We start from the raw sequence: 15,872 nt of genomic DNA, 5'->3' as shown, positions 1-15,872 counted from the left end.
CCCCTAGTGGTTCAGAAACCATCATTATTACCTGCACTCTCTAGACATGTAAAACTATAAACGTTTGCTCTACACAAAGTATAGGTAGATCCAATATTCAGGAACTAGTGACATTAAGGACATATAAGCTGCATTCTTAGGAATATTGATTCAACCCACAAAATTGCTGCCTCCACAGTGTGTACATTGTAAACCATTAGGACTGCAATAAAATAGGATCTTCCCTTTGTCAATAAATAAAATGTCAATTTATTTGAATAAACAAAGCATATTTACAATAAATCGAGTCCCCCTTTTATCAGTATTCTTTTCCAGCATTCCCTGCAAATTTTATATAAAGCTGTAAAAATAACTAAAGAGCTTTTCTCCTTCCTATTTGTTTTCAGACAATACTTTTGTTTGCAATACAAAACTCCGTACAGTAAACACTCATAAATATAACACGTTCGTTCATGTCAAAAAGTTCTCCATAAGGACCCCGCCCTTCTCTTCCACGTACACACAAACAACAATGTATTGTTTGTCAGAGATCTTCTGACTGTTCCTGTTCTACACAACATAAGCTCAACAAACATGCTAATATATAATGCAGGATACAGAGAAGTCTAATCGTTATATATATTATACAGCTCCATCTGCTTCTATAGAGAAGGCCACTTGTAGGAAGAGGGACAAGCCGCAAATGCCACCTGGGCTGGTGGTATCTTAATGACTTGTAACCTCCTAGACATCCAGGTCCACCTCCGAGGCCAGTGCAATCATGCCTGTACATCCAGAAATACCTCTCGGGAAGCATAACTGTCAATCACCTTTTGAAGCCAAGAATTTATGATTGACAGCTTTGATTATAAAAAGGTTCTGCATCAACTGGTGTTTGTAAAGCTATATTTAGATAGGTGGATAGACAGATGGACAGATCAGTGATGGACATAATGTAAAAGTAATCACACACATCAGCAGGACTAAGCAACTAGTGGTTCTCGGAGATCTGCTGTGGAGCTACAAGTAGCAGCATGCCCGGACATCCTGGAACTTGTAGCTTCAGAAACAGCAGGACAGCCACTGGTTGCCCACCTGTTTTAAAACCACAACAATCATAATCTATCAATTGTAGTTTCCCACCTTAGACAAAAAAAAAAGATACAGTGGGTTTAGGAGTAGAAATTATTTTCACTTTCATCTTTAATGTAATTCACAATGGCACATGCTCATATATATATATATATATATATATATATATATATATATATATGTATATATATGTATAAATATAATCATCATCGTAGTTATTACTGCTAAGTTATTACTTTACCTAGTGGGTAAAGTGACACAAGCCATAGACTGCAATGGAACAGCGCCCCTTGTGGCTATATTGTCAGTGAAAATGGTAGGATACTTGTCTGTGCCAAGCAATGTATTATGGAAAAAAAAATTCTCAGACATAATTTGTTCAGAATTTATTCAGTTAGATGATCTTTACAAAGTATATATTGCTGTTTATAATAACCAATGCATAGTGCATAGACGCCAACTCCCAGGTTATTGAGAGAACTGTCGGGAGATTAGGCTAAACTACTGGAAGAGCGCTGAGCGGTATGTATTCTGGCCGGGGTTATGCTGGGATGATGCAAATTGTGTTAACTCCAGCTCCGCCAACTTAATGGCATTGGTGAAGAGGTGTAGTGATGCCTTCAAGTTCATCCTTTACCCTGTCAATGAATGGCATCATTAAGTCCCACCCACCACGTTTGTTGGGTGGGGCTCTGCATCCCTTCTCTCCTGGAGGGCAGACATAAAAAGAAGGCAAGTGTGATATAATGTTCCCAGAAATAAAACACGTTAGAATGTCCTACAGACCATCTATGCAGATTAGGCCCCACATGATGTGACAGACTATGAACACTAACCACAAAAATGAGAGTTCGCTCTGTAGAATGGGATGTTTAAGAACTGGTGGATATCGTGTAAACTGGAAAGTGTTTCTCAATGTACAAGGTGTCGCTGGGCATTGTAGACTGAAAGCCTCGAAAATCGCAGAATCCGTTCTTCATTCGATTTCAACTAAGTCTCTTGTTGTTACCAATCACAAACAATGCCCAATGCACATTAATATGCATGCGGAATCCTATGTCTTTAAAACAAGGAAGTATTCAGTAATGGTGGGAAAATATACAAAGGTAAACAAATTACTAATTGTAGCGCTGGACCTTAACTAGACTGGGAATGTAGAAATGGTTTTGTATCTCTACAAAGCATGCATGTATAACGATCAAATGATTTCCCTGTGGGTATAGTTTTGATCTGGAACCTGTGCTCCAGGGGTAGAAAGATCAAAGTCCTAAATCCCAGTTTAACCCTTGCCTGTCCTCTGACTGTTCTATGTGCTGACATTTATGATACAATGTTCTATCCCTCTAGTTCCAGGTGAACCATGCCATATATTAACAATATAGGGATATATACTAGATATTGGAATTTTGCTAAATCTGTCCACTATGCTGGAGACTATATTGTTGATATGTGTCACTGATAACCCCAGAAACCTAAATCACCATTAGGACATTACACAGAATCTTCATCTTTACCCTACTAGGTACAATAAATCCACTTGTTGTAGTCTTGTATATTCCCGGTTCAGTAATGAGCGAGGGCCACTTATACTGTTTTGTGTCTTCTATGTACAGTGTTGGTGCCGCTGGTCTCCCCCTTCTATTGGCCATGGTAGTGGTCTGATGTGGATAGCATGGTGCTGTGATCGCAGAACAAGCAGCCGTTAAACAGACCAAAGGAATCCTGCGTCCTGAAAACCAAAGCGACCAGGTAGAATTTTCATTTACGTGAAATGATGCTTGTGGATAGAAAGGTTTTTAACTATCTAAACTTATTTAAAGTTGACCTTTCCCCTATAAACAGTGGTGGCCTGGACCAATATTCATGAGCAGGCAGCCTATTCATTTGGTAGGGACTAGGGACATCATTGATGCATGAGGCATTTGTTTATTTTTACCTCGGGTAAGTTTGAGAGGTCCTTGGTGTTTCCTTCGCTTCCTTGCGTTCCCCTCCCCTTTATACAAATGTCTGATATACGTTTTCCTGCCTCAGTGTCCTCAGAAGTGGAGATGTAGGTGACAGGTGGGACGTGTAGGCACACACTGGCGCACACACAGGTCTACTCTCAAAAGCAGCAAGAACAACTGTGATTCCTCAGATATCCCATTAATCTGCTGTATGTAGCAGTCGCCATCATGGAACATACAGAAAGCTTTCTGTACAAATGTATATAGAAATGGATTTCTTTAGCAGTCCATTAGATAAAGTAAAGGGAAAGATTTAAAATTGGGGTTAGAGAGGTGTTCGATGTGGACCTACCCGTTATAGGGAAAATAATAAAAGGTAGAGGTAGATGTACGCATAATACCAAGCTAGGAAGGAATGTAACGTCATTCAGGAATGTTTAATTTGCTGTAGTTGAACAATCCAGTAGATCATTCAGGAGGCGACACCATCCAATACAGATGTATTAATTTCGATACAAAGTAGGCAAAGTGAAATATTAGTAGGGCACCTACCTTTGGTTAACACCATGGGCACCATATTGGCATTCAGTGTTTCGCCAACTCCAAGATCAGGACCGGGACCTGTGGGGAGCTCACTATCCAGGACCTGAGATATAGGTTCCCTTCTTCTCTCTGAAGTTCCAGGCACACACAACTCCTCATAGAACCAGGCAAGGCAACAGCTATTCTGCACTCTGAGGATGCACTTTATTGCATTGCGAAGATAGCTGCTGTTGTTGCAGAGGTATTGGGTTGTACTGCTGAATGACACAGGCTCACAACTCTCAGCATATCATGTGAAGGCAGAGGGGGAAGGAAGAAGGGGGGACTTTACAGTGCACAGGGCAGACAGAGCTCAGAGGGGTGTTCCAAAGCATCTCTGCTCCCTACATCATTTGACTGTGGTTGCCATGGTAAGCTAATGACATTGTGCAGAATTATAAATAATTAAGAGGAGCATGAAAAAACAAACCAAGGAAAAATGGTAAATAAAATTATTCGTATAGCCTGCCATAGTGACTTATGTACAAAAAACAAAAACACAATTCATTTTTTTTCCTGGGATTGTTGCTTTAAGCCCTGGATAGAAGCTTGGTGGGGTCATGGTGTTGATCTTTGAGAGTCCAGTTGCAGTTGCAGCCCCTATTTCTACGCTGTGGCTGGACTAGAGACAACCTGTAGCCAATCAGAACGTTAACGACAACACAAAAGTAACAGAGACATCTGCAATAAAGTATATGTGAAACAAGGTTAACACATACAAGTTAATGTCCCTTTTACCACCTTTCCACAGATTCAAAGAGGAAATATCTCCTAAATTTATGTTTCTTTCATATGCTTTAAACAATTAACCCTGTCTTGCCAAACGAGAGATTGTTCCTCTCTCTTGGCATTGCCTCTCGTCCCGGGATAGAGAGAGACAGCTTCTTCAGGGGTGCAGCTTGTCAATTCACAGATGGTGATGTCATTGGCACTATGGGCTGGTGGGATTTACGAATGGGGTGCTGTAGCTGCTATGTCTGGGAGAGCTCTCTCACAATTCTGTTAGGTAGGAAACAATTGCTTCTTGTTTATGCAACAAACAGTTAACAGGATTTCTGAGCTCCTTTTTTTTTCCTTTTCTTTTTTTAATAGGACACTGAGTAATTCCAAGTTGGTAACTGCACATTGCTGTTTATAAGCAAACATGGCACTGTGTAAACAAGAAGTTCTGGTCTGTAAACCAGTTTGATTTCATGGTGGTCAGCAGCTGATGCATGTAATTTGCAACCTTTTCTGCCTCTCTGAATGTCAGAAGAATGACTGTTTGTTTGTCTTAAGTTCTTCCCGGCTGTTTATTTTGTGATACATTTGCCTCCCGACCTTGCCTTTCCTGAGAGTGGCCCCTGTCTCCTCCCTTGTTCTGTTTACACTAGTCCTGCCCTGAGTGTCACCTACAAATCTGTTGATTATTCCACCTGGTTAATGTTAAATTGATCTTGCAAGATGGTGTGTTTGTTCATAAACACCAAAGCTGGACCTCTTGTTTACTGTACCCATGGCAGCAATCACTTATTAAACAAATATTGCATTGTTTGCGGGCGTGAGAGGCGATCTATCCAGGAAGGTCTAGGAGAAAGTTAAATGCTTGGATTTTATTTTACTTTCCTGATAAAAGCAAAGAAATTGAGGGAGGGTTTGTCCCTGGAACGTGGTTAAAATACAAATAATTTAGTTTATTTTTCTTATCTCAGCATTGAATAGAGGAGCTTGAGAGATATCCCAGCAACTGTGTTTTAAGTCTAGTAGTTTTTCCGCCCTCTTCATATAATGTTATTTTACCGTAGTTGAGTCAGGCCCTCGTGTTGCATCCTTATTTACTTGTTATGATATAAAATTTACTTAAGAATTATTTTTTCAGAAATATCCACTATTTTATTTTTCTTTCTTTTGTAAATATCCACTGTGTGTGTTATACTGGGACATATGAAATGAAGAATGATCTTAATTTATATTTGAAAATGAGTGGAGTCATCTTGATTGATTTTAAAGTGGTCCTGTCACACATTGTGGAGGCAGCCATTTTGTGGGCGGGACCAGCCTTCATAATACTGCAGCCTATCAAGTCACTAGGAGCCAGTGACATCACTTTGTGTGTCATGGGGCAGTTGTGTCTAAGGTGACAATGAATTGAGAAGCTCAATCGTGGTTCAGCCACAGCATGGCTGCCTCCAGTATGCCTCACACCCACTTGCGTCAAGTCATTTAGTTACACAAGTGTTATAAACACTGTACAACACAGAAGAATGGGCCTGAAAATTTGAAATCATTGTTTCCAAAGACACCATACCCCCTTGTGTTATTACTTGCGTTAAGGAGCTTTGTGTTTTTCTAAGTGCTATTTGTTCCATTCAGTTGCCTTGACAGCATTGCATTTTGGAAGCCTAGCAACCTCCCATAATATCCTGAACTCAAGTAAAAACGCTAATAACAGCCACGTTTCACATGTGTTATCACTAACGTTTTTTAATTGCAATTTTTTAATGTAAATCCCTGTTTGTATAAGGCCTTATTCCTGGAAGTCAGAAATAGTACACAGCTTTCAGCATCATGTGATGGCAGAGGGGGGGAGAAGAAGGATGTCACCGTGCCAGCAGAGCTCAGAGGGGAGTTCCAACGCCTCTCTGCTCACTATATGATGTACAATGTGACTGTGGTTACTATGGTAGTCCAGAATTATAAATCATTTAGCCTGAAGAAAAAAAAAAAGTAAATGATAAATTCAAACTTCTTATAATTCTTATAGCCTGTCAGGGATTTATGTTAAAAATAAATAAATCTGTTTTTATATGACTGCTGCTTTAAAATTCTGTAATTCTATCAAAACTGTGCTCCTTTACCAGCACTTACTATGTCAAGTCTACAATACCATAGCGACATGGCTGTTTATGAATCCATTACATTTGTTTAAGAATCCATAGTATATTGTTACCTTTAAATTCTACAGAGACAGTTTATTAATGCGTATGTCTTACCTTAAAATCCTAAAATGAGCTGAAATAAAAATATGTTTTAAGAGTCTATTTATTTTTGGTAAAAAAAGAACAAACTTCCAATAGAATGTCCTGTCTTTTGTAAAATAATAAAAAAAATAAAGTTCACTTGGGTACACAAACAAATAAGTTATTTTTTAGCACTAATGACCTTGACCATTAAGAGGCTAAATAAGAAAATGAATGTAATTCAGTGGATACACAAGAGTCCACCTGTAGGCTTAGCCTGTGTGGCCTGTCACAAATCTGGGCCGGATTACAGAATTCTCGACAGTGTTATAACGTGTGTTATAATGATTCTTCTAGGGTAACAGGAATACTGGAGAAGTTGCTCATATATATAATTATATATGTAATGGCCAATGCTAGGAATGTGGATATCACTACCAAGATAATCTGGCCACTGGGGGTGCTGTTCTTTGTTGTTAATGCCTTATCAACTTTATAAAATCACATGCTCATGTTCAACAAATTGAAAAATAAAATAGACTGAGAAATATTGTATCTTTATTATTTTGCAACCATTCCATGGCACCAGGGGAATCGTGCTGTTCCAACTCTGTTCCTAACCTAGTCTTAGATCCCTTTCAAACGTGTAGCAAAAATGCGAATTCCGCGTTTATAAACACACGTGTAGTATATGTAAAATGACTAATTTTGCATTTTTTAAAGCAATATTAATATTGGCAATTAATGGCAATAAGAGCTGTGTATTGTATTTATTAATAATGTCTGAACGATTGATATCCCGTTGTATCTAAAGCTGTTACAATGCACATATTCCTAAATACACATGCTTATGCACAGATGAGAGGGCTCCTTCTCTGCTGCCCTCATTTGTGTGATATTATAGCAATATGTAATGTCACCCAGTACATGTATAACGATATACGAATAATGTTGGTATTTATCCTTTTTCCTCGGTTTGTTTCTTCAGGCTGCTATTAATGATTTATAATTCTGTATTCTCTGTTTTGGGAGTATCACTGAATGTGCTAGTGCACGTCTGGATGCCCTTTGGCTCTCCAGGTGTTGTGGAACTACAAGCCCCAGCATGCTTAGCCAGTTGATAGCTGGCAATGTATGCTGGGACTTGTAGTTTGACAACACCCGGGGAGGCACAAGTAGTCCAGGCCTTTGTATCACACAAGTGAGTTCTGAGTACAGGTCATTGTACAGAATATGTGCGTGTTTGGAGCTCAGTGTTTTTATTGTTCAGTGTGTAATTATCTAGTATGTTTATTATTTACCATGCTGATGCAATATGCACGCTGTCAGCACCTGTCACATAAAACTACTGTGTGTTCTTGTATTGTTTTGTAAACACAAACGGGGGAAAAACAGATTACAGCATCTGAATTATTTGTTTCCTATTGTGTACGTTTGGTTTGCACCAGATCAGACTTGTTCACATTATCTGATGATCTAACTGAACATTTTATTCCAGGTATTATAAATAGTATTTAATATTATTTTAGCATATTGAGTTGTTGTGATTGGGGTGCATCTGTAAACATGGATAAACAGGACTTAAAAAAGTAGTGCTTTGCTTTTTTTATTGCATATACATTTGATATTGACTGTTTGTTCGCTTTCGAGCATGAGCTTCTGAGAATTATGTATAAGAGTATAAAAGTGGTTATATGATAGATAGAAAAATGTATTAGTAAATGTTAAGGCAAATATAGATAGATCTGTTACCATACTTTTTTATTACATGACAAGTCATGTATCCTGTTCTGTAGATTTTGAATCAATTTGTATTTTTAGTTAAGTTAGTTAGTTTCAACCCTTTCTATGATGGGATGGGCTGTTAAGTGTTGCTGTCTCTCCTGATGTTACCTGACCTTTCCACTTAATTTATGCCCATCCCATCAGTTTTAGTGCTCTATATACTTTGTATTATGCTGATTAAGAGCTTATTTTCCTTAGTGTTGTAATTGTACAGCCAGTAGACACTTCTGTGGTATGAAACAATTCAATTGTAGGAATAAGGACGGATGAGACAATTGAAGGAAGGGAGGCCACAGTAACTTTTATTTGAACAGGGTGGTTTACTTGAGTATATTTCCACATTTCTGGCTATGATAAACTGTAAAACCTGAGAGGGAGAACAGAATATTACTGTATAACATCCGGACCTCCATGTCAATGGTGGGCAACATGCCCATTTTCAGGAGCCTCACGTGTGGCCCTTGGTCCTTTTGACTGGGCTGCATATGACATGTGCAGAGAAACATTGCATTATGAATTCTCTATTGCAGTTCTACCTGAAATAACTATGCTCACTTGAATGTCCACCCAAATGATTTTACTATTTTGTAAATTACTTTATTCTGTCTATATCGCAACTGCTGTAGCTTGGCATATTTGTTGGCTATGGCTCACTAACCCTGGAAACTAGTATATAGTGTGCCTCCTCTAACCGCTGGTTGCTGGGGTCTGTGAGACCTCCTATAACCACTGGTTGCTGGGGTCTCTTGAGACCTCCTCTAACCAATGGTTGCTGGGGCCTCTGAGTCCTCCTCTAACCACTGGTTGCTGGGGTCTCTGAGACCTCCTCTAACCACTGGTTGCTCGAGTCTGATACTTCCTCTGACTACTGGTTGCTACAGTCTCTGAGACCTGCTCTATCCACTGGTTGCTACAGTCTCTGTAGCCTTCTCTGACCACAGGTTGCTAGAGCTTCAGAGACTTTCTCTAACCACTGGTTGCTGGGTTCTCTGAGACCTCCTCTGACTACTGATTGCTGGGGTCTCTGATACCTCCTCTAAATAATGGTTGCTGGGGCCTCTGAAACCTCCTCTAACCACTGGTTGCTGGGGCCTCTGAGACCTCCTCTAACCACTGGTTGCTGGGGTCTCTGAGACCTCCTCTAACTACTGATTGCTGGGGTCTCTGAGACCTCCTCTAACCACTGGTTGCTCGAGTCTGATACTTCCTCTGACTACTGGTTGCTACAGTCTCTGAGACCTGCTCTATCCACTGGTTGCTACAGTCTCTGTAGCCTTCTCTGACCACAGGTTGCTAGAGCTTCGGAGACTTTCTCTAACTACTGGTTGCTGGGTTCTCTGAGACCTCCTCTAACCACTGGTTGCTGGGGTATCTGAGACCTCCTCTGACTACTGATTGCTGGGGTCTCTGATACCTCCTCTAAATAATGGTTGCTGGGGTCTCTGAGACCTCCTCTGACTACTGATTGCTGGGGTCTCTCATACCTCCTCTAAATAATGGTTGCTTGGGTCTCTGAGACCTCCTCTAACCACTGGTTGCTGGAGAATTCTTGATAGGCTGTTCTCTTCAGATTATACTCTGATGTTTCTCCTATCTGAATGTTTCATGCTAGTATGGTCCATAAGGGTTGTGGTCCACCACTGTTCTTTGTTATTATGTTCCTATAATCTTAACGCGGCTGCTCGACTCATCTTCCTATCTCGCCGCTCCTCCTCCGCATCCCCTCTCTGCCTTGCCCTACACTGGCTCCCCATACCCTACAGAATCCTTTTCAAACTCCTGACCACAACGTACAAGGCGCTCTTCCAGTCCACTGCCCCCTATATCACTGACCACCTCTCCATTCACACTCCTGCCCGCTCTCTGCGCTCGGCCAATGACCGTCGCCTCTCCTCCACTCTGATTACCTCTTCCCACTCCAGAATCCAAGACTTCTCCCGCGCTGCCCCCCTTCACTGGAATGACCTCCCTCATTCCATCCGTCTCTCTCCTACTCTGTGCTCCTTCAAACGGGCACTAAAAACCCACCTGTTCCTCAAAGCCTACCCACCTTCCACCTAACCCCGCCTCCCCTCCTTTATACGCCAACTCACTCCCTCTGTACTTGTGTTTTGTTCACCCTCCCTTAGGATGTAAGCTCATTGAGCAGGGCCCTCCTCCCTCTTGTGTCCTTACCAGCTCTTCTGCTCCATCTCTACCGCATTAGCCTGCTTGGAGCTCCTGAAGTGTCAGTAATTTTTGTTTACTGTTCAGTAATGTAATACCCTGTACTGTCTACTGTTTGTGCATTGTACGGCGCTGAGGAACTCTTGTGGCGCCTAACAAATAAAGGATAATAATAATAATATAATGTTCAGTAGATACAGTGGTTAACACAAGTAGACAAACTGGCTATCCAGCTGTTAAACTACCAATCCCAGCATGCATTGCCAGCACGCTACTTACTGGCAGCGATTGCTGGGATTTGTACTGGAACAGTAGCTAATGACCCTCACCTCCAAATTTTAAGTTTGCTTTAAAAAAACAAAAAAGCCCAGAGTTGTGATGAGAAATGACCACATGTCCATGTGTCCAGTTACCGCTTACTTTTTCCTGCGGTGGTGAAGTGGTTAAGGGTCCACAGCGAGCTGCACTGCTTGCCTTATATAATATATGTAAAACGTGTTTATAATAGTGATGAAAGCTGTGCAGTGTCTGGGATTGTCACGCCATTCATATTATAGAAGAAAGGACCGACAATTGATGGCAGTAGTGCTTTAGTGGCGTCAAGCCAAACAAATTCAACTTTTACTCCATCCGACTGAGGCGTGTGCCAAACGGACGTGATTGCTATTACTCTGCGTGTTACTAAGTATCTACAGAGATACAGCACATTCCATGGTGTAGCAGCAGCCTGAGGCTCTACTGTAGCTGACAAGCTTTTGTGGCACTATAAGTCCCAGGATGGAAATGTAAATAATTTAAGAAAACAATATAATTTATTCAGATAGTATTAAAGCAACTGCTTTAAAGAGCTATAAGCACCAGTCTATATAGAAATTACTATAACACGATCAAGATAGTCAAAATGAAAAACATGCCACTTCGATTCCCGACCATGGTCTTAGGTATGTGGAGTTTGCGTGAGTTTCCTCCAGGTGCTCCAGTGTCCTCCCACACTCCCAAGAACATACTGGTAGGTTAATTGGCTGCTATAAAATTGACCTTAGTCTCTCTCTCTCTCTCTCTCTCTCTCTCTCTGTGTATGTGTATGTTAGGGAATTTAGACTGTAAGCTCCAATGGGGCAGGGACTGATGTGAATGAGTTCTCTGTACAGCGCTGCGGAATTAGTGGCGCTATATAAGTAGATGATGATGGTATATTACATTTTGTATTTGTATTGTTATTGTACATATTGCTAATGTAGTTCACAGAGTCCTGAATTAGTCACATTAATTGTTGATTTGGACAATCGCAACCATGCCCATTTTTACTGCAATATACACAGTGTTGTGTGCTTGCAGAGGGCATAGTACCAGCAAACATATGCAAGGTTAAAAGCTGCCCATCCACACAGCAAATCTCTACATGTACAGCTCTTAAGTGACTTAAAGTCCACATAACATCTGATTGGGATTGAACAAGTCAGGATTGTAGAAAACGTCCAATATGCAAGTGTGTGCGCCCATTGGCTGTAGCTATGTCCCGCGTGAACTAGTACTGATACGTCCAATCTGTTGTACACAGATCCAGTCGCTTGGCACTTGGTCCTTCAAGGACTGTGATAAAACCGCATTGTTTATTTATAAATATTTCAACTTATCTTTAAACATTTAATTTTTTTTAAAGCAAAGCAGTGTGTGAAAGCAAAACATTCCTTTTTTTCATTTATATATATATATATATATATATATATATATATATATATATATAACCCCCAAATGTTTATTACTGGTCTCTCAATCTCCAACATGCAGAACCCAATTACCACACAAATTGATAATGTCGTTAAGCCTGTGAAAGTGGTAAGCGCCCTCATGAAACACGTTAATTCCACCATGTTAAATGACATTTCAGATTCTAGGTTCACGTCTAGACGATCCATACTGTAAAACAAAGCTGATAGTGCATTAATCACCCCTTAACAACAGGTAATATGCATAATTTATGACGGTATAATGCTATCTTTTTGATATTTATGATGGATAATGCTCAGTTTTCCCGTTGTGCTGCTGCTTTAAATTATACCAAAAGGAAAATTAATGAGAAAGTAGATTTATGACTTTCATTTGTTTGTCAATTCAGAAATTAATTGGGTGTTAATTTTAGTAGTCCCTCATCAGGCCAGGTCTGTAGGATGTGTGCATTCGTTGAGTCCTACCTCTCGTACTGCGGGTCACCAGCTTTGCATACATTAAAACAGCCCCAAGGCTTACTCTCTTGATTACTTCTTGAACTGCCATGTACGCCTTTCCTGTTATAATTATGAAAATTCAGTAGAGGGTAATACTAGCTGCAAAAATCCCATTGTGCATTTCATTTCACATGTCCAGCTGTGTGTGTGTTTTATTTAATTTTGTTTTTTTCTTGTGGGTGTTTTTTTTTTTGTGTTTTTTTTTGCTTGTACGCATTAATGTAATATATAAATTCTGTTTTGCTTTTTGTCCCTTACTCTTAGCGAATTAGTTGGCTGTTTTGTGGCTTTCCAATATATTTTTTTTAATCTTCTAATCACCCCTTTTCTCTTCCGCTCGATCTACCCTCTGTCGGAATGTTACGTTGCATGTTGCGTTGTAGGGTTGCTTTTATCAAAGTTCAGTAATAGAAATAAATTGTGTTATTTTGTAACATGATAATATAGACAGAATACTGTTAACTTTCATCTAGTCAGGCTAATGGCAGAATGGTCTGAATGGTTAGGATGGTTTATAGCCCATTGATACTAGATGTACTGTGTTATGTTGTTAGTAATATTGTGAGTGGAAGTCATATTGTTTGTGCATAGGATATGTATTATGTGTAGAAATCAGTTGGATAATGTTAAGGTTTATTAGGTCACCTTGACTTGTATGACAAATAGGCATTAGTGATTTTCACCATTGGAGATCTGGATTTTGTATTGTTTATCACATTATTATTATTATTATTATTATTATTATTATTATTATTATTATTATTAATAACCTTTATTATGTAGTACTTTACTAAGAATATTGAACCATTTACATCCGTTCCTGCACCACTGGAGCTTACGGTCTAAATTCTCTGTCACACACCCACACTAGCATGGGGGATCGTCACGAATTTACCCGTCCTCGCTCCAGCGCTGCGGCTCTCTGCATCGGAACTCTCACTTCCGAGTATCGGCGGTCACATGATCACGAGTTCAGGGCGGGGAATTTGAATTTGCAGCAGTACTTAAACCTCACTCTGACACTCTGTGAGGCGAACCAGAGGACCGTGACCTGCGGCTCCCGGCAGCTAAGCCCATCCCGCCTTGCGGCGGTTCTTGGTGAACACCGGGGAGTTCGTGAGACTCCGCACCTCTGGTAAGCCAGTGTTAATCGTGATTAGTACTAGATTCAGCTACTCCCTTACAGGGATACATGGGAGAACATACAAACTCCACACAGGATGTGCCCTGTTCAGATATAAAGTCTACCTGTTGCCTTATCACAGTGTAGGAAGCATTTTCCCGAGTTGATACAGAGTTCATCATCAATTCACTTGTTGGTAGTGAGGCGCGAGGCACTGGAGACCACCTTGTAAAATGATTGGGGGTAGTCGCATTAACTTCTCATATGACTAAAAAATGCCAGGCATATACATGGTTAGTGGCTGTTGTAGCACATATATTGCGGGTGCTCAAGCACCCATAGTACTAGCTCGTATAGCATGAGGCATCGTGATGTCACTAGTACATAGCGAACTGATGAGCGGCTTTCTCGTGACTGTTGGTTCAGCTCACAAAATATTTACCTTCTCTGTGTATAGCAGATGGGTAAACTTTAGTAGCAAAAGCAAGATCTAAATAATAATGCTGACCCGCATTCACAAGTATTATATAGAATCGAGGAAAGGGATGGGCCTTTAGTGCTGTTATATACGACTATGGAATTGGTGTCTACTGTTTGCCCCTGGCAAGAAAAGAATTGAGCCCATGGCACACCTATGCCACCATAATGTTTATACCTGTGTGGTATTAAATAGAACAACACGTGATGAGCTGTCTGTCCTCCCGCCCCTGAAGCCTTCTGGGAAAAATCTGCTGTTTGATTTCAGAGACGGGCCAGTGATACTAAATTAATGTCTGTGCACTACTGAGTTGGAAGACCCACCTTTGTTATCAGTACCAGCTCTCGTCTGTTCAAGGGTAATGACTCTCCTGTACCCTTGATGTACAGGGAGAAATATAAAGTCATGAGAGCACTTAAAGTAGCATCTACCCTTCTCCCAGTGCCTGCCCCTTTCTGTAAAAACAGCAGTGACCTGGTGACAATGGTCCTTCTGCCCCCATCCCCCTTGCCGTCTGTATATTATAATGGTATTTCAATTGTCACAAGTCTTAAGGAGTGCTTCTGATAAATGTCTTCATCCATGATATTTGCCATAAAAGGGAGCAAATATTGCATGAACGTCTTCTCCGTACAGAGCACAATGTATTGCTTTGAGAATTCCAGTAAAGAACGAATTCAAAATTCTTTGCTCGTAGGCATCTAGTCGGATGTTTTCTTGTCCGCGATTACACTCCATGCCTTCTGTTGACATGGCTTCTCAGAACAGCAAAGATTTGATCCACTGTGAAGCTTCCTTGTATGCTTTGATACAGCTTAGTCTTGTGTTAAATTATTCAGAAATAATTATGGAACATCATGTAGGTTATATGTTTTGATACAGCTCTGGGTATGGAATATAATTTCCAGTTATCAGAATAACAGTATGACATTAGCACAGATTCATGTGTGTGAAATTGATTTGCCACTGAAAAATAGTGTGGTCAAATACCTAGTGTCATTCCGAGTTAATAAGGTTTTTCATTAGTTTTGGTTGATGTGTCCGTATTTAAAGGCACAGATTGAAAACCCGAAACTGCCGGAAATTAGACAGGGAGTGTTTATTAAAAGATCAACATAATGCAAATAGAGGCATTTTATAAAAAAAACGTTGCATGATTATTAGATTTTATTTATAATGCACAAACATATTTCACAGCGTTATACAGTATGTATCACTGTGCTTTGTCCACGGCAAGAAATATCTTTGTGCTAAATAGATTCTGTACATTTGTACTTGACTAAATAAAAAAGGACTTTGCCAACATAATCTCATCCCAGTGCACAAATGTGATTAGATCGTCATATGTAAGGAATTCCAGATACGCCAATCATCATGAGCATTCTTTTGCTGTGTCCAACGTCGTAAATCTAGATTAGCAGGTGCAAAAGTAGTCATGTGACCTCACAATAGAGAGAACACTGCTGAACAGTTGATTTGTGAATGACCCTCAGTAACTTGTAAATATCCCTTATGGGATATGTTTCCTATAGGCCTCTTAGCACCAGTACCATC

At 40.2% G+C, this 15,872-nt stretch overlaps 1 protein-coding gene across 10 annotated transcripts in view; it reads left to right on the top strand.

The window, feature by feature from the left end:
* FOXP1 (forkhead box P1) overlaps window positions 1–15,872 on the top strand; it is a 508,980-nt gene that overhangs the window by 283,491 nt on the left and 209,617 nt on the right. For 9 of the 10 annotated variants that reach the window (XM_075183445.1, XM_075183440.1, XM_075183441.1 and 6 more), the window contains one exon: window positions 2,685–2,820. The exons of the other annotated variant lie outside the window; for it this stretch is intronic. The gene's annotated coding sequence lies outside the window, so the exon portion shown is untranslated. The remainder of the gene's footprint in view (window positions 1–2,684; window positions 2,821–15,872) is intronic. 10 annotated transcript variants of the gene reach the window in all.

Source organism: Mixophyes fleayi, chromosome 8 (genome assembly GCF_038048845.1).
Source record: "Mixophyes fleayi isolate aMixFle1 chromosome 8, aMixFle1.hap1, whole genome shotgun sequence".
In the NCBI taxonomy this organism is placed as follows: Eukaryota; Metazoa; Chordata; class Amphibia; order Anura; family Limnodynastidae; genus Mixophyes; species Mixophyes fleayi.
Note: the sequence above shows the minus strand (reverse complement) of the source record. Positions and strands in the feature narration are given on the sequence as shown.